The following is an 18834-nucleotide window of genomic DNA, read 5'->3' on the forward strand; positions in this document are numbered from 1 at the left end:
TTGGGTGCATGTGGCTGATTTAAAGAAATGGGAAAGCATGTGGCTGCAAGCTAGGGTGAATGATGATGAATGCATGTGGATTAAAGAGGAATATGGAAGTTAATGTGCTGCAATGATGAAGTGGGAAGCTGGAAATGCAAAGGGGGAGCCACGGCAAACAAGGGAAGTTGCTGGAATTGAAAGGTTTTGCACGGCTAAGGCTTTGTTTGATTGGGCTAGGCCCTTTGTTTTATGTCCTAAAGTGCATACAAGGCCTTCAATTTCGTCCAACACTTTGGCTCCAAGCATAAGCTATCCATCCTTAGCCCAAAAGTGCTCCAAAAGGCTCCAAAATGCACTTCTTTGCTCCTTTAGCCCTTAGAACCTGAAAACATACGAAAATAACTTAAAAGACTTAAAGAACTAAGAAATAATAACGTAAATGCACAAGAACAAGCCAACTAAGTTGCCTAAATATGCTTCTATCAGAAGCCGATAGGGATGATCCAAAGTTTGAAAAGGGATTGAAGTTCAGAGATGCAGCACAGTTAAGAGATGCAATGTGGTCTCACTCCATTAAGTATGGTGCACCTTCTATTAAGCTAAAAAGGAATGAGAAATGGAAGATTAGTGCAAGGTGTGAGAAAAATTGTCCATGGAGATTGTATGCTTCTAGGATGTACAATGAAGATTCAATGCAAGTGAAAACCTATGTTGGGAAACATGTATGTCTGAGGATTTGGAGGGAAAATCCTAACTACAAAGTGGCATGGCTTGTGAAAAGGTATATGGACAAGTTCAGACTCAGCCTAAGCATGCCTATCACTACATTTATGGAGACAGTGAAAGAGGAAAGAATGGTTGAGATCCACCTCAAGACAGCCTACAGAGTGATAACATAGTGTTTGAGAATCCTTGAGGGGAGTAACGTGGATCAGTACACAAAGTTGTGGGGTACTATGATGAGCTTAGGAGGACAAACCCGGGTAGTACATTTCAAATGAATGTGTTGCCCTATGATGATGTTCATGTGATATTTTAGAGGATTTATATTTGTTTAGGGGCTTGCAAAAATGGATTTAAGAATGGATGTAGGCAGCTTGTAGGGTTGGATGGTTTTCACTTGAAGATAGTGTTCAAGGGCCAATTACTGTCTGCAGTGAGAATGGATGCAAATAACCAAACTTAGGTTATTGCATATGCCATAGTAGAGCTCGAGAATAAGGACAGTTGGGTTTGGTTTCTAGAACTGTTAGCTGCTGATTTGGAAATTGTGAACCAGCGTGCTTGGACTTTCATTTTTTACAAACAAAAGGGTTTAATACCAGCTTTTGAGAAGGTACTACCTAATTGTAATCATCGATTTTGTGTTAGGCACTTATACACCAACTACAAGGCAAATGGGTTAAAGGATGCCTTGTGGAATGTTGCCAAGGCAACAACGATCGCTAATTTTAAAGAGAGTATGGCTGAGGTGAATATGCTGAATGTCAAAGCTTATAAATGGTTGTTAAAGAGACCAGCCTTCCATTGGAGTAGATCACACTTTGAGACACACACTTAGTGTGACATTCTCTTAAACAACCTCTGTGAGAGCTTCAATTCTTTTATCCTAAGGTATAGGGACAAGCCTATTATTACCATGCTGGAAACTATAAAAGTTTTATTGATGAAGAGGATATGGTTGAGAAGAGATGTAATGAGGAAGGATAAAGAAGCTATCTGCCCAAAAATCCAGAAGAAGTTGGAGGAGTACAAACTGAAAAGCTCACACACTATAGCTACATGGTCTAGAGGAGAAAATTTTTGAAGTGCATGAAGGCAGAGGCAATATATTTGTGGTGGATTTGAATGGGTGCACTTGCTCATGCAAAAGATGGGATTTGACAGGCTTTCCTTGCATATATGGTTGCTCGGCCATCTATTATGCAAGGAGACAGCCTGAGGAATTTGTTTCTTCTTAGTACAAGAAGGAGAAGTACTTTGAAGCTTACGAAAACTTGATTCAACCCGTCCAAGGCATGAAATTTTGGGAGCCATCTGAAAACAAATTCATTCTTCCTCCAACTTTTAAAAGACAGCCTGTGAGACCAAAAAAGATGAGACATAAGGAGGGTGATGAAAATGAATTCAAGTTAAGTAAGAGAGGGCAAAAGAGTGTGAAATGTAGTGTTTGCAAGGTCTCAAGACACAACAAGGCCAGATGCCCAACCACTCATCCTCCTTCAGTTGCTAGAAAAGGAAGAAAAAGCAAGAAAAATGAGGTATAATTTTGATATTTTTTGTTGATTTTTCATTTCTTGAGTGAATTTGTTATTTGTGAGGTGTAGTATATGTCGATGCTAATGCTATATGGGTTCATTACTTAGGCCTCAACAGCTAAGGCATCGCAACCCTCTCAGTCATCACAACCATGCACTCAAGAAGCTCCACAACCTTCATCTCAGCCAACTCAAGCCTCTTAAACCACTTCAAAGTCTATGGCAAGAGGTCAGAAAAAAGAGGAGGAATGTTTCAAGATGCTGCTTTAATGCTTTAGGTTGTTTAAGGGTTCATTTTGTTATAGTTGAATATGCCCTTAGTTTTTTTGGAAACAACTTTCCGATAGATGTTTAGTGTTTTGGACAGATCTTTGGTGTTTTTGGTACTCTTATTTTGGTTTTTTGGAAGAACACCTTGACCCCTTAGTTGTTAAAGTTGTTGTCTTTTGATACTTTCATGTGAATTGGAGGGTGTATATTGAACTTTGTTGTGAATTCAAAGTTGTTGACAATTGAACTTTGTTGTGAACCCTTGAAACTTTGTTGGTAGTTGGTAGTTTAAATGATGAATTTGCTGATTTAGAATTCAAAGTTTGTTTGGAATTGAATTTGCAAACTTGGAATACAAAGTTGTGGTTTTTTTCCTTATTTTATTTTATTTTATTTTATTTTTTTTCATAACCGAACCCCTCCTCTGAAGAGAAGAAAGGAAGAAGAAAAAGAAGAGAGAGAGAGAGAAAAAATCCACGTGAACCTCTCCTCTGAAGATAAGAAAGGAAGAAGAAAGGAAGAAGAAGAAGAAGAAGAAGGAAAAAAAATATATATATCCACGTGACCTCTAAAGAGAAGAAAGAAAGAGAAAAAATAAATAAAAATCCACGTAGACCCCTTAATGACATGTGGTGCCTAGTCATTGTCCACATGGGCGCCACGTCATCACTTAACAGGAGACTTAACAGTTTGACTAACAGATGTATGAGACTGTCCCAAAATTTACACCTTAGGTATGACTCTAGGACAAAAAAAAACTTGATGTACTAAATGTTGAAAACCACGAAACATGAAAGTAGTAAACTGATATTTATCCAATTATAAATAAAAATATATGAAAAAAAAATACTAAAAACATATATTTGGAAATGATTAATAAGTTTTTCATTTTCTAAATTTACAAATGATAACTTGTAAATAATTTAATATTCTAATAATGACAAGGAGAAAAGTTAAGGGACCTTAATCAAAAATGAAAAAAGAATAAAGTTTCAATTAATGAGAATAAAAACAAGGGATACTACCTAATTTATCCTTGAATTTAAGTAGGATTTTCAATAAGTCATTCAGTACTACGGTCTGATGGCATTCCTTTTCACTTGCAAGTGAGAGGTCTTAGGTTCAAATCTCATAGATGGTGAATTCGAAACCAAATTAGGTTGCCTATTGTGTGGCTTAGTCAAACTCCCTTCTCCCCTTTAGTGTAAAATATACCATTGTACTAAAAAAAAGTGAAGTTTCAATAATGGTATTGAGGGGAGGCATAGTGTTATTACTTCACCCAAATTATAACACCTTCTTGGTTATAAGTGTTCAACTTCACATAAAAATTTCTCATGTTAACACATACATGAAAATTCAAATATAATCATAAGAAAAATCAATATGCGACCTACTCACCTTTTTAATTTGACTTATTTATTAATTTGCCTCCTGAAATTGTCTTTTTGTTTTATTTTACCCTCTGAAATTGAATTTGTCTCATTTTACTCCCTGAAACTACCAAAATGGAGTCATTTCACCTTTTTTTTTTTTTTTTGTTAAATTAATTTCACCTTATTTTCGTCAATTATGTCTCACGGACATTAAATGAATGGGCAGTCTGGACAATTCATACTATGCTGGCAGAGATGAGCCACTGTGATTGATGAGGTATGAAATTTTCATACTACCATAAACCTCTACAACTGCCAGATCTCGGCCAATACTGACATAAATAAGGTGAAATTATTTGATTTTGACAGTTTCACAGGGTAAAGTTAGACAAATCAAGCTTCATGGAGTAAAGTGAGATTAAAGGGCCATTTCAGGGTCAAATAGAAAAATTAGCCTTTTTATTTTGTAGTTATTTGCAAACAAAAGTTTTTCTTGCAAATCCTTTCCTTCCTTAAAAATTTAAAATGACAATTGAAGTATTCCCCCCTCAACTCAATCTCTAAGAAAACGTCATCTCTCCCCGAAGCCACTACGCAGACGGCAGCTCTCGAAGCAGATACGGCCACATCACAATTCACAGGAAGCCACTTCAATTCTGCTGCACGTCTACATTTCCCAGTCTCACTCTCTTTGCAACTTTGTGAAACCTTGTTTTCCTTGCCATTTATGTCTGCTTTAATTTGCTGTTAAAACATATTTGTGGTGAAATTGAATTATTCATGGTTCGTAATTTGTGTGGATTTAGGGTTTTAAACTCGCCTATTCCGTGTATCGAAAATCAGAAATCTTTTGTGTGTGCAATTGCGATGGGGACGAAGGAATTGGACATGAAGAAAGCCCTTAAGTTGGCCATACGTTCTCTGCTCACTTCCTGTTTTAAGCAGGCCTCTTTTTCTCTTTCCAATTTCATCTTCTTTACAATGATTTATGCTGCGTTGCGTCTGCGATTTTCATTTTAATTCTGTGCTTCTTTTGAGTTTATGCATTTCTTCCTCGCGAATTCGTAATTTGTCTGGCTTTGTTTTGTATGATGAATTGAACACTTAAGGAATTCTGCCAAGCATTTCCGAATTTTACAATTGCCGAGCAAGAACGCCTTCATAGGCTTTTTATTCAGGTGCGTATGAATGTATATCTCGTTTTACAATGGAGTCAATGAGCCTACACATTTTGTTTATTTTCTCTGCAATTTATAGGCAATGATTTGTATATATTATTATCAACAAGATATTTTTCTCTTTTATTCTTATTGTTTTGAGTTTAAAATAAGAACAATTGCTCGTTTATGTGTTCAGGTCATCGCTTCTTTGCACGGAAATTCAGATCAGGTCATCGCTGATCTGATCCATGACCAAATTGACCACAAGCACCGTTTCTCTGTTTCGATAAACAGAAATTGTTTTGGGGAAAATATAATTTTTTTTTGACAAGTTGCATCTTGTTAATTGATAGGATTTTTACCACCTGCACAAAAAGGGTTAAAAACACTTAAAATACTTACAAAAGAAACAAGGTTATTGTAGTGTAGTTGGCTCAAGTAAGATCGTTCTTCACAGGGATTAATTTAAATAGATTAACGTGAAATCAATTCCCAACAAATTAATTAGACCAAAGTTTTGGAGAATGGTGACTTGATGACCTAAATTAAGACAAACGAATTTAATTAAAAAGGTTAACTAAAATCTGCAATTTTAAAGAAGGGAAGAGGAAACAATTTTTATGATTCAAGTTGAGAAAGTACTAGGGTTCCACCGTCACCCTAACAATCCTATGTAGCTGTTCTAATTACTTATGAATTACACATGCATATTTTGAAGGTTAGGTTTTCCTAAAATATATCCTAATTGGAACCTCCAACATAGAACGTATATCTAACATGCAACCCGTTCGTAGTGTCCAGATCGAATGTGAACATGCAAGACTCATTAAATTTTGTAAAAACTTTTTGAAAAACCATATAACCCTTAAGACGTGTCGTCCATCCTAAGAAGTTACACATATTAACCACAAAAAGCCTTGGTTAATTTTAGGGACAGCCATCGGCCAAAATTGCATCAAATTACTTTTCTAAATATCCTAATGGTCGCGAATCACTAAAACAAATAGATAGCTTAAACCGGTGATTAACAATTCAAAACTTGCGTGCATAAATTCATAAGCAAATTAAAAAGAGACTACATATTTTTTCTAAGGATCATGGCCTCATCCTAGCAAAAAGAGGATTAGTTACGCATATTCATAATAGAAATCACAAAGTCCTTATCGAAATAGAAAAAGAAGGAAAACACCTTCACCGCCTAGGCCGATTTTTGGAACACTGCTTATCCGTAATGCTATTAATGATTAAAAAATAAATAATTAAATAATTAAAAAAAAAAACTCCAAAATTAAGGTGGTGTTATGTGTTTAGGATTGGATTAGAATGATTAATTCACTTTATTCAAGGATGATGAAGAAATATATGAATTTTTTTGTCAAACTTGAAGGTCGAAAATGAATTACTCATTTAGAAAACTCATGCATCCCACTAAAAATTAAAAAGCATTCATGTTCACATACATCGACTTTGATGAATTATCAAATCTATTCAAATCATATACACCAAACGAGACATACGCGTTGAATTGTAACTGTGAGTACAAAAATAAATGTTTTACTCAATTCTTCTCTTATTCGTACATTGATGTTCAATGACTTAACTCCTTTCTGCAAATAATGATTTGGTTGTCCAACTTCTCTTTTTTAATCAAATTAATGTAAAGAAATCTAGGTTAGTTAGACTATAGCTTATAAATCGTGAGTTAAAATTTAAAATTTAGGCTTGTACGCTTTTATTAATAATAAAAAATAATAAAAAATCATGTCAGTGTCAAGATCAAAACCATTTGTTAGATATGTTAGGTCAAGAAAGGCGTGATAACATGTCGGTCCACCAACCAAGGTAAATGGGCGACAAATTGAACGTCTACACTGTGATGACCCGTCCCTAATTTTCACTATACTTTCCTTTCCATTTGTGTAATTTGACATTTTTACCCTTTTTGGGGAAAAGTGTAATCTGACGTGGACTTTGTTTTCGGTTGTTGTTTCATTTTCCGAGTTTCGTACTTAAATTGTACTTGTCTCTACGAACACGTGAGCACGTGTTAGACTCAAATCGGATCTGTAACCAAAAAAAAAAAAAGTTACGCTCCGTTAAAGTACGATAACCACAGGTATTTTGTACACGTGCGTACAAATTATCAGTGTTTGAAACACTGTAGGAAATCAGATTCCTATCCCTAAAAGGTGGATCCATGTCTCCCGATCAACAACAAATTATATTTGTTTTCCACCAATCACTTCCCTCCATCCTTTTTCCCGGTTTCTCTCTTCACCACCCAATTATATTTTTCCTTCTCTTACATAACCAACCAGTGAGTTACCCACTCACACCCACCACCAATCAATTTTTAGAATTCACTCTCTATTCATTCTCACTCTACAACTCACTCAAACAAACACTAAACCTCACCAACGTGACCTGTAAACTACATGGTCAAAGTCCCCTCACCACTACGAAGACAACCGTGTTACTAGATCGTGATTTGACCGAGTTTTGGACGTCAAACTAGGAAGGTCCAAACTCATTGAGTTTGGGTTCAATGAGTTTCAGGCCGAGTCAAGGAATTTTGAAGGTCGGGGAAGCTCTCTTACAACTCCCCAAGACTCTTAGGACAAGTTTGAGGAAACTTTGACGATAAACAACCCGGTTTCGAGAAGTTCCTATTTTGACCATAACTTTTGAGGCTTTTTAGTCCACCTCTGTCCACTTTTTGGACTTCCAAGAGGTATAATCTTGTTCTACTCTTCATAAACTTCATTTCCATATAAATTTTGTGAAAAAAGGTTGAGAAATGAGCAAGTTATGAAGTTTGGAAAATTTTCCTAAAAACCGGCAACTTTTTCCAGAATTCGACGAGTTCAGACAGCGGCGACCAACAAGGACCAACAGAGAAGACTATGGAATATTCCATCAACTCTAAAGGTATATTCTTAACGGCTATTAAGGCCTCCGTCAGCCTCTGCCTATGCGTGGTGGCATGTATGGCCGTGCCCTAGGAGGTGCATGAGGGCGCATCCGGCCTCCGTTTTACCTTATGTCAATTTATGTAGGTCCGCGATGTCGAGCAAATCGATTTCGTATATTTAAAACCCTAGGTTTGAGCAAACTATGGGGGTTTTATTTAAATTTCCGTATATGTGTTTTTAATTAATTTAAAATAGTTATTTCATATATAGGGGAAACATATCATGAGGACTATCATGACATTTATACATAATTGTACATGCTCATCATTGCTGCACCCCGGTGTTAGTTCTTGCCTTAGGGCCAGAGCCAGTCCTTCACGTGTATGTTCACATCCGCATTGTTTGCTCGCCTTGGATCCAAGTTAGGTGCCAGTCATGTCGTACAGATTGCATTAGGCAATTATGGCTCGTATATGAACGTGCTTCGGCACCAACCTTCACGTGATCATAGCACTAGAGTGTATTGATTACACCCAGTCCTATTTGTGTCAAAAATTATCTGTACGAACTCGTGTGTCAGCTTAGATGGATGAGCACTTGGTTATACTTGATTATCACATGATTATATTATTGCGGCATTTGATATATCATGACTTAGCATATTTCTAGTTATATTGTTGTTGTACTTTTGTTTACATACTTACGTAGTATGTTTTACAGAAACTATACTTGTTTTACAGTGAAGGGTTACTATGCTCGAAAATAAAGGTTTTCTTACAAACATTGTTTTATTGACCCACTCAACTTTATTTTTCGCCCCTCTAGGACCTAGATAGTTGTACTCTTTGTGGCATTCGAGGAACCTCCGGCAGTTCTGATATTAGCTTTGTTTAAAAGTATGAACTTAGCCACTGTTGTGTAATAAGTGTACTTTAACTACTTTGACTACTTTACTGTAGTCATACTTTAATAATTGTACTGCGCACTCTTTCACTGTTTAGTCTAAATTAGTCCTAGTTTGGTTTTAATTTAGTCACTTTTTCACATCACTTATTCTTATGGTTACATCACCTTCCGGTGATGGCCAGCGTGCTTCAACCTCCACCTCGTAGAGAGCCACGTGTTTTAGATAGTCCTGCACTTCCTAGTGTGTTTTAACTATTGTTTTTCTTATGTCAGAATCATGCCACCTCGTAGAGAGCCACGTGTTCCCTTTGAGACTAATTTTCCAGACTTTGATCAACTCGGCGAGGCTATCGCCAATGCCATTCAATCCTGAATTCGTCGATCCCAGAAGACTACCTTGGAGACTGTATCTCACCTGCAAATACAAAACTTTTTTGACAACGAAGGACCTAAGAAATCTAAAGTTTGGATCGATCACGTCGAGAAGACTTTCCATGTCATACAGCGATAGGAAAATATTCAGGTCCTTAATCAAGAGATTGTTGGATTATGGGAGAGAACAAAGTGAGATCAAGGAAAGCTCAGCCAAATAAATGGCAAAGTGGGGAGAAGGGACTTCAGGCACCAAAGATAACCAAAGAAGGGAAATTTTGGAAGAATAAATAAAGGCAACCATCCACATGGAAAAATGTATATATGACTTGGATTGGCTAGAGGATAAGCCTGAGGCTCCAAAGTCAGTGAAATTTTTGTCTACAGAGCTCAATAAACCAGCACCCAAAGTTCGAGACCTTAGAAACCATTAATTTGGGAATTGAGGAGGATCGAAAGCCAATACAACTCAATGGCCTGCTAGAAACAAGAGATCGAGCAAAGATAGTTGATCTTTTACACGAATTCAAAGATTGTTTTGCATGGAATTATACAGAAATACTAGGATTATACTCCAATTTAGTAGAGCATAGAATATCTATTAAAAAGGGTACAGACCTGTAAAGCAAGCACCGAGGAGGATGTCAAAAGAAGTAGAAGAAAAAGTCAAAGAGGAAATTGAGAGATGTAACTAATGCCAAATAAGTAGAATGGTTGGCCAACATTGTACCTATATTGAAAGATGTAACTAATGTCATTCGATGTTGTGTCGATTATAAAAATATTAACGAAGCAACTCCCAATGATGAATACCTTATGCCTATGGCTGACCTATCCATTGATGCAATTGCAAAACACAAAGTTTTATCTTTTATGGATGGAAATACTGGATATAATCTGATAAAAATGGCTACAGAAGACATACATAAGACAACATTCAGATGCCCATGACATATAGGAGCTTATGAATACGTCATCATGCCCTTTAGGCTGAAAAATGTTGGTGCTACTTATCAAAGGGCGATAAATGCTATATTTTTATGATTTAATCGAGCATAGCATGGAGGTATACATTGATGACATTATGATGAAGTCTAGAACTGAAGATCAGCACCTAGAAGACCTCAAACAAGCCTTGTTGAGAATGAGAACCCATAAGTTGAAGATGAATCCTAGAAAGTGTGTCTTTGGGTTTAGATTGGGCAAATTTCTGGTGTTCTTGGTCCATCAAATAGGTGTGGAAGTGGATAAGAACAAGGCTAGGGCTACAATGGAATCACCTACCCTCACTAACAAAGTGCAATTGCAGAGGCTGCTAGGGAAGATTTACTTTTTAAATAGATGCATTGCTAATCTTGTGGGCAAGATCCAACCATTGACTCCTTTGTAAAGATTGAAGAATCAAGACAAGTTTGGGTGAGGGCCTTAATACCAAGAGGCCTTTGATAAAGTGAAGACTTGTCTAGCCTCTCCTCCAGTGCTCATGCCTCCCCAGAGGTGGAAGCCTTTGAAGCTCTACATTTCAGCATCCGAGAAATCAATAGGGAGTTTGTTGGCCAAAAATAATGAAAGGGGAAAAGAGCAGGCAATATACTATCTCAATAAGATCTTTACCAAGGCAAAGACAAGATATACCCCAATTGAAAAGTTATGCTTAGCCTTGTACTTCACTGCCAGCAAATTAAGGCACTACATGTTGCCTTGCCATATCCATATAATCGCCAAAACTATTGTGATTAAGTACATATTGTCCAAGCCAATGCTAATTGGAAGGATTGGGAAATGGATCCTAGCAACTTTATAGTTCAATTTTCAGTATGTACCTCATAGGGCAGTAAAGGGACAAGCAATTGCAAACTTCCTAGCTGAGCACCAAGAATCCAATGAAGAACTTGTCAATATCCCTAGAATTCTGGAAGTAACTAGCCTCTGGATCCTACCTAGTAAGGCTCATTTGAGCAAGGATGAATGGATACAATAAGAAGTAAAAAGAATAACTAGCCTATAGATCACTCCCTGGAAATTATATTTTGATGGATCTTGCACACAACATGCTGCAGGAGCTGGAATTTTCATCATTAATCCAAATGGAATCCAGCATTGGTACTTATTCCTTCTCGATTACAAGGATACCAACAACAGGTCAGAGTATTGATTATTGGCTTAGAAATTCTAATAGAGTTGGGGGCAGCTAAAATAGAAGTATATGGTGATTCTAAGTTAGTGATTAATCAATTAAATGTAGAGTACAAGTGCAGACATATCACAATGGTAGGGTATTACCTGGCAGCTACTCAATTATTAGATTATTGGGGGTAATGAAGCAACAATTAGCTATATTCCCAAAGAAACAAAATTGATTGCCAATGAAATGGCACATAAGGCTTCTGGAGCACAAGTTCAAGAGAGAGGGCATGAGATGAAAGTAAAGATACAAAGGAGAAGTTTCTATTCTATCTTTGATTGGGGATTTAGCCTGGATGTAATGACTAAAGAGCCTGAGATAAAGGACTGGAGAATATCTATCATCCAGTACTTGAATAACCCTTCTCTTCCTACTAGTAAGAAGATCAGACGACAGGCAACTAGGTTTGTTATGTGGGATAAAACTTTGCTGAGAAGGACTCCAAATGGGCTTTTGTTGAAATGCTTGGGCATGGAAAAATCAATAAGGGTGATAACTGAGGTACATTAAAACACTTGTGGAGCACACCAAATAGCGACAAGGATGAGATAGTTACTGAGAAGATATGGCTACTTCTGGCCCGACCTGGAGAAAGATTGTAAAGCTTATGCTAGAGGATGTGAAGAATGTCAAAGGCATAGGCCTCTCCAACACACATCATCAGTGCCCTTGAATCCAGTATGAAAAGGATGGGCCATGGATTTTATCGGGCAAATATACCCAGCTTCCAACAAATGACACACCTTCATAATTGTGGCAACTGATTACTTTATTAAGTGGGTTGAGGCATCAGCTGTGAGGACCATTAATTCAGCTACTGTGAAGAAGTTCATTGAGACCAAAATCCTACACAAATATGGGGTGCCCAAAACGATTGTTACAAATAGATAGCCATCATTTATCTCAAAAAAAGTTGAAGAGTTTGCAGCTAAGTTCAAGATAAAGATGATCTAGTTTAGCCCTTATTATCCCTAATATAATGGTCAAGCAGAAGCTAGCAACAAGATATTGGTGAACATCATTAAAAGAATGGTGATAGACAGCCCAGAAATGTGGCATGAGAAGTTGGGAGATACTATTTGGGCTTATAGAACCTCAAAAATAGTAGGAACTAAGACCACTCCTTATGCATTAACATTCGGGCAAGATACAGTGCTCCTTGTGGAAATCAATGTGAGTTTTGTGAGGTTTCATAACCAATTTGGCCTACATAGTGATGAATTTATTCAGGTCATGTATCAAGGAATTGAGGATTTAGATGTTGCCCAAATTGAAGCTCTAAACAATATCCAAGAAGGAAAAAAAGTTGTTGCCCGAGCTTATAATAAAAGAGTAAGACTAAAGACTTTCAAAAAAGGAAAATTGGTATGGAAAGCAATTTTGCCCTTGGAAGCTCAAGTTAGAGGTTTTGGGAAGTGGAGTCCCACTTGGGAAGGCCCATTTACAATTACCAAAGTATTAAACAAAGAAAGGGTATTACTTGGTAGATTTAGAATGAGACTTACAGAAACATCCAATCAATGCTAAATTTCTAAAAAAGTACCATCTAACTTTTTGGGATGTTAGAGACTGTTATAGTAGTATGAAGTTTAATACATAGAAAAGAAGTGAAGGCCCTTATTGTATGTTTGAGGTAGTTGTTGTTATTAGAGAATTGTAAGTAAGTAAGTAAATAAGTAAAGTAAATTAGTAAAGCAATGAAAGATCTTTTCATTTAATAATTAGGGGAAGTACAGAGGCCTTAGCCTAACAAGTTTACATCTTTAACCAAGACAGCTATCCTAGAATGATAAGTCTGCATGATGGTGAAAATTCGACATGGCTCTTCTAAAGCTATATTACTGTTGGCTAGCTGAGCTTCAAACTCTTCTACTTCAAGTTGACTCTCTTCACTTCCTCAATCTTCATGTATAGCTTGCTCGAGAGGGTCATCAGCTCGGTCTTGAGAGCAGAGAATTGTTCCTTCAGCTTTTGGATCTCAGTAGCTACCACCATTATCCGATCCTCAATGGTCTAGCCTTCTTCCACTAGTTGCTGCATAGTAGAGGTCCTAGTGTGTTTCTCCTCATAGCACCTCACCCTATTGACTTGTCCCTCTGCTTTAAGATACTGATCCCTCAAAGCCCTCAAATTTTCAAAAAGGAGATGAATGACTCATATTGCATCTTAGTCATCTGTTGGGCTTGATATAAATCATTAAGAGCTCTCTCAGCATCTTGAAGAGCCTTGTGGTTGAAAAAGACAGAGAAGTCCCTCATGCATTCTCTGAAAACCATATGCTGATTTTGAAGATGTTGAGGCTCAAAAAGGCGCATTGGGAATCTTAACTTTGTCCTAAATTGCCCAAACTCTCTAACTAGTTCAGGCAAATAAGCCATGGCCAGAAGAGAAGCCAGATGAGGAGACATCACACCAGCACCGCCAAAAGCAGTAGCAGCAGTGACAACCTCAATAGGGATGGAAGGAGAGGATTTAGCCACAGCAGCAACACCCTTTTTAGGTTGAAGGATTGGGATCCTTGAGATTCCAGTAGCTCGAGGATGAGCTGCTCTATTCGTAGCAGGTTGAAGAGACCTACCCGAACCCTCACCAGAGGTATATCAATACACAAAGAAGACAAGTTGATAGAGCAGTCTGGAGCCAAATGAGGAAAAGAAAATATTGCAAGCATGTTTGTACTTGAGATGAGCCTGGGAGAATGATGTGTTGCTATAACTACCTTGGAAGGAGTTGGTTGGTTTACCTGAAGATGAGCATAAAAAGCCTTGGGACTATTCGCCTCTGAGACAACTGGTATCTCAGTAACTATGCGCTCATCAGCGGCTGATGTTGGTTGATTGGTAGTCTCTAGCATAGGGGAAGAATGGCAACATAAATTCAAAATGAAAAGACATTAAGGAAAGCTAAAAAATGGCTTAAGAAAAGAAACTTACAGAATCACTGTCATCTTCCATGAAGTGGAGTATCTCTCCAGTTGTTTGATTGAATTGGGAGCTGGGAATCACTACCATTGCTGAAGGGATAAAAAAAGAAGAAGAAGTTGGTGTTTGCCCGACCTGAGGTGCTGGGGTACCTCCCCTTACCTGGAAAATATAATAAGTAAAAGCCAACACCTAAAACTTAGAAATACAAAGTTGACAAGTTTTGAGAAGAAGAATTTTACCTCTGAAGGCTCAGCCCAAGGAGAAGAAAGATGCACAGGTCAGGTTGGAGGTAAAGAAGGTTAGGCTTGGGAAGTTCCTTCTGCTTTGGAAGCCTATTTTGGAAAACAATGAAAACTAGTTGAGTACAAGAGAATGATTTCAGAAGTAACTAAGTACTCAAAGTTCAAGAAAACAACCTTCAACTTCTCCAAGATCTTGGCAAAGACCTCCATGTCACTTTACGACCCTTCCACACCCGCCTGCATCTCCAGAAGAGAATGATCAAGCTTCTTGCTGATAGCAGGTCCTAATCACAAGAAAATGCAGGATTAGCTCAAAACTTAAGGAGATGAAACTAAATAAAGAAATCAAGTTCGAATCTCATATTGGCAGACTTATGCTTTTTTTTGCCCGCTTCAATTGCAAGGGCAGAAAGAGATCTAGAGGCTTATGAGGTTTGAGACCTAGTTCTTTTCTTGGTTGGAGTGGCTCTTAGAGCAGGGGGATCAAGTCTAGCTTGGGGCCTCCCCTCGAGCTCAAAGTTAGAAGATTCTACAACAATAGATCTTGTTCGACGAGGAGCCTTGGTCTCTGCTTCTGGCCCAGCTTCTATCTCTGATTCATTGAACATTTCAAAAATGTTCCCGGTATCTTCAGGAACATGGTTAGAGCCCGCTTCTTGCCTAACAGCCTCAGCAGCAGCCTCCTGAAAAACCAAGGCATTAGCAACCTCTTCTTCTGGCCTGACATCCACTTTATCAGGATTACCTTGGCCTACAAGTTTAAGGAAAGAATTAGCATTCATAAACGATGAAAATACGAAGTAAAGGAAAGAGGCAATAATGCAGGTTACCTATCATCAAAAGTTGGTTTTTTTATTGATGGCCTCCTTCCAGCTTTCAAATTCTTCTTTCTTAGGAAAGAACTTGAAGAAAACCTACCCGAATATCCTATCATGGGCTTCTCTAACATCTTCATCATACTTTCTATACCACTTGGCCTCCCACCAGGTGATGAATAGAGACGTGTACTTAAATTTGAGGGTTGCAAGCTTTTGAGATATCTTACTCATTACCTCCAAGTTGCGTCTGTTGCCCAAAATGTAGCATTTGAAGGAAAACGGAAGCGATAGGAGGTTCCACACTAGACTGAGTCGAAGAAGGGGACCGAGATTGCCTGACTACACCCTAGTTGCCTACAACAGAAGTTAAGATAGTAGACCTCTAGCACGCGTTCATAGCCCGCTTGGTCACTCCTAACTCTCCATGCCAAGTCCCTCTATTGGATGCAGCTAATAAATTTCTCCTTGCATAAGCTGTTGGCATCATCTTCAAAGGAATCTTGGAATAAGTTGTTCGAGAACCAAAGGTACCTCCTGAGCACTAAGGCACCTCACTCCAAATCCACCTGAGTCTTACAGATTTTGAAGAAATAGAGGCTTCTAGGATAGTAGCCTTTGAAGGAAAACGGAGGTGATAAGAAAAACCACACTGGACTGAGTCAAATAAGGAAATTGGGATTGCCGATCTAAAGCCCATTTGCCTACCATAGAAGTTAGGATGGTAAACCTCCAGCCTGCATTCATAGCCTGCTCGATCACTCCTAACTCCCCATGTCGTCTCTCTATTGGATGCAGTTAATAAATTTCTCCTTGCAGAAGCTGCTGGTATCATCCCCAAAGGAATCTTAGAAGAGATTGTCCAAGAACTAAGGGTACCTCTTGAGCATTGAGGCACCCCACTCTAAATCAGCCCGAGTCTTACAGATTTTGAAGAAATAGAGGCAGGCTAAGGTAAAGTGATTGGTGATGGGAGCCTCTGCCAGAATTCAAGTAGAAGCTACTCCCTCTGGAAACTCTAAGTTAGCAGCCCGGAACTCTGGGAAGTACCATTAAAGTCAAAGTTGCACCATCCAAGTAGCTATGTTGACATTAGTCTCGAAAGGCTGGTCCCTTGTCATTTCATAAAGTAGATGATAGAGATGTGCCATAATGAAAGGGCCGATGGTGACATCATCGAATGAATGCAACGTCTCTACCAAAATGATCCATTCCAGCTTCACTTCTTTGGATTTGTTGGCGAACACATACTTATTTAACCAATAAAGGAGAAAGTACATGTGTTCCTGAGCTGGGTCAGTAGTGGGAGAAGGAGAGCTGAACATCTTCTTGGTAAAAGGAATGAAGCCCGCAAAAGAAGTCTCATAACTCTTAAAGGTAGTAGGGTTATACTTCACTTCAAGCTAGTGATCAACTGAGAAGCCTCTGAGCCTTCAGCAGCAAGACAAGAGGGGGATGACCAGTTGTGTGTAATGTCGACACACCTGCCCGATAGCCTCAAACCAAATACCTGAGCCATATCCAGAATGGTGGGAGTCATGGAACCCACTCTGAAATCGAAAGTTTAAGTTTTTGTGTTCTAGAAGCGAAGAGCTGTTGAGAGAAGCTCGTGCTTGATGGGGATAGTGGTCTTAGACATCATGATAAGCTCATAGATGCCATTTGCCATCCATTTATACTTCCAGATAAGCTCTAATTCATCCACCCACTTGGATCAGGCTTCGTCCTTCATTAAGGGGAAACCCCTCTTGAAGTTAGACCACTTGGAAGTAGAAATTCCAACCTCAGCAGTGTAAGGATTGGGAGTGAATGAGTTGGCAGTGGGTATGTTGCTTTCCACTACAACAGGAACTCGTGTAGTCCAAGAAGGCCCCAGTGAGTGTACTCCCTCTTCCCCAAAGAAAATGGACAAATTGAGGCTAGCATGAAGACAATGAAGGTCGTTGAGCCGACGACGCATAGTGACAATACCTTTTTCAGACTCACATGCAAGGCGCTATTTGAGAGCCATTAGTGAATTCAATAGGAAGGGTGAAGAGAGGGCTGAGAATGCAAGAGATTTGGGAGTTCAGAGAGTCAAGTTTGTTGAAGGAGTTGGCCGAGTTAAGTGGAATGGAAGTTATCGACGGATTAGTGCAAATGTTTACTTAAAACGGCTAATTAAGAGTCACTAATACCCAGTTTCAACAAGAAATTGATTTTAATCATTATCAATGTCTTGATTAGCAGACTTAACAATGATTAAAGGGGGCACTGTTTGAATGGATATTTAATAGTGTGATTGGAAGCCCAAGAACGCAGAAAGTAGAAGGAGGATTAAGCTCGAACTAGTCAACAGTCCAGGAAGAATTAAAAATTACTTTTTGCCAAGGAATAGACAAGAACCCTATATGAGAAGTGACATTTAGAGGGCAGCTTACCCCCAGCAAAATGTACTTTTCAACGCATGGATAGGTAGGTGTACTATATGTGTTGTCCATTTATGTATGCCAGTTCCCTTTTTACGGTGGTTTCGTTGTCCTCGTTGAGGATGTATTTGTGTTCTATTCACTTTTAAATATGAAATATTCTGTTGTGCTATAATTTGAACTGTTATCTTCTTTGCTATGTAGGGAACTGGCAGGCCTGCGAATTACCATGTCTTGTACGATATGGACAAATTCATCGCAAATGGACTGCAGATGCTAATGAACAACCTATGTTACACGTAAGCAAACAATAATTTCAATTCTTACTCTGGCTTTTGCATTTGTACGATTCCAATTTGAAGATAATATATTGTTTGCTGACTTTCTAATCGTATGTTTTTCAGGTATGCAAGGTGCACTCACTCAGTTTCTATTGGTATGCACTTGAGTTGGATTCATACATCTGTTTTCTAAAATTATACTTTTTCCTGGTCATACCACTAATGTTTGTGTTTTTTCATGCAGTTCCTCCTGCGTACTATGCTCACTTGGCTACCTTCCGTGCAAGATACTACATTGAAAGCGAGTATTCAAATGGAGGTTCTACTACCGGATCTACAGCTAGGGGTTCTAGTGATGTATAAAAGTCCTTGTAGTTCTGAGGGTTTTGTAATCGGTTCAATATTTTCCGTTCATTTCGTTTTTTCAGGAAAATGATTATTGACAAGTACTTTCACGGGATAATATTCACAATTGGCGCTATGATTAACAAAATCTGACAAGATTCTAATAGTTGTGCGAGAATCATACATTGACAAGGTTCTAAGATTCATCAAACAACTTGTTGGGTGATGCTTAGCCAAAGCCAAGGTGAACAATATACATCGACTTTCGACTTCGGATAGGGGCTTGTTCAAGAAGCATTGCCCACCGAAAATATATATTTCCGACGAAGCTTCACATATCTTATGGCTGCAAATTCATTTCAGATTAAAACTTCATTCTGTAGGGCTTCACTGTTTTC

At 38.3% G+C, this 18834-nt stretch overlaps 2 pseudogenes; one reads left to right on the forward strand and one right to left on the reverse strand.

The window, feature by feature from the left end:
- The first annotated feature begins 979 nt into the window (after positions 1 to 979).
- On the forward strand, positions 980 to 1789 carry LOC137743040 (uncharacterized; annotated as a pseudogene).
- An 11373-nt stretch (positions 1790 to 13162) lies between these two features.
- LOC148692895 (uncharacterized) lies at positions 13163 to 13829 on the reverse strand (annotated as a pseudogene).
- Between the last annotated feature and the right edge of the window lie 5005 nt (positions 13830 to 18834).

Source organism: Pyrus communis, chromosome 11 (genome assembly GCF_041283825.1).
Source record: "Pyrus communis isolate YQ-2024b chromosome 11, ASM4128382v1, whole genome shotgun sequence".
Lineage (NCBI taxonomy): Eukaryota > Viridiplantae > Streptophyta > Magnoliopsida > Rosales > Rosaceae > Pyrus > Pyrus communis.